This window comes from Lucilia cuprina, chromosome 5 (genome assembly GCF_022045245.1).
Source record: "Lucilia cuprina isolate Lc7/37 chromosome 5, ASM2204524v1, whole genome shotgun sequence".
Taxonomy (NCBI): domain Eukaryota; kingdom Metazoa; phylum Arthropoda; class Insecta; order Diptera; family Calliphoridae; genus Lucilia; species Lucilia cuprina.
The window spans coordinates 43,641,627-43,642,962 of record NC_060953.1 but is presented as its reverse complement, the minus strand read 5'-3'; the positions used below and the strand labels follow the sequence as shown (position 1 = coordinate 43,642,962).

Below are 1,336 nucleotides of genomic sequence, written 5' to 3'. Positions count from 1 at the left end.
TCTAGTCTATAGTCTAGTCTATAGTCTAGTCTATAGTCTAGTCTATAGTCTAGTCTATAGTCTAGTCTATAGTCTAGTCTGTAGTCTAGTATATAGTCTAGTCTATAGACTAGTCTATAGTCTAGTATATAGTCTAGTCTATAGTCTATTGAATTAAAGTCTATAAATAGTCTAGTATAAAGTGACATATCACACATTTTATGATATCCTCGAAGCTAATGCTGTTAATAGAAAAGTAGTATAATTCTGTTTCCGGGTACAATACGTAGATATCAATACCCCTTTTAGAATCATGTTTGTCACAACGATTTAATAGAGTTTGCTTTTATATTTCGATCGACAAATATTCCCTACTCCTAATATCTGAGTTTTGCCTAGCCTTTAGTGTACACAATAATCTAGTCTATAATAGACTAGTCTACGGTCAATTCTAGTCTATGGTCAACTAGTCTATAATCTATTCCATCGTCTAGTCCAGTAATATCTATTAATTTAAAAATATTAAAATCTAATTCATTCGTAAATTTATGTATATAAATCAAAGCAAACAAATTAGTTGTAAATTTTGCGACTAAACTTCTAATGAATTTATTTCGAAATTATTTTAATAAGTATGTAAAAATCTTTACAAATTCATACAAAAGTGTATGACTAGAGTTAATAAATTTTTTACCAACAGACAAATTAAAATACAATAGAATATGAAAAAAGATTATCTCAAAAATACGATAACAACGGATATACAGAACATTGAATTAATTCGGTATGTGTTTTAAATCAAACAAATCAAATGTGGGGCTTTTTTCATCTGTTGTAATTCCAAATACATTGATCATCTTTAGCGCAGTAGTTATTTATCATTCTTAAATTTAAAATTCAAATTTCAACAAGAATTTTCACTGTTTAGTTGTTACGCTAACAGTTGCCATTTATAAACCATTTAAAAGCTGATTTATTTTTTAGTTTTTCTTAAAAAAGAGAGAATGAAAATTTGTTTTGATTTCAAGCGAACGTTATTTTTTAAAGTCGGAAGATTGCACAAGGAAACAAGAAAATTAACAAGCAATTATTGTTTTGATAAGTGGTACATCCATGACTTGAATGACGGGTAGTTTTTTTTTCATTTTTAGTTCATATATTTTTTGTTGTTGTCGGTGTCTAATCGATAATCTGATCTGTAGACCTGTCAGAATTTTAGAATATAGTCTAGTCTACGGTTTAGTTTATTGTCTAGTCTATAGTCTAGTGTACAGTCTAGTCTATAGTCTAGTCTATAGTCTAGTCTATAGTCTAGTCTATAGTCTAGTCTATAGTCTAGTCTATAGTCTAGTCTATA

The 1,336-nt window shown here is 28.3% G+C and overlaps 1 protein-coding gene across 1 annotated transcript in view; it reads right to left on the bottom strand.

Moving 5' to 3' along the window:
• Positions 1 to 1,336, bottom strand: part of LOC111683423 — a 27,722-nt gene that overhangs the window by 22,327 nt on the left and 4,059 nt on the right. The gene's annotated exons all lie outside the window — the stretch shown is intronic.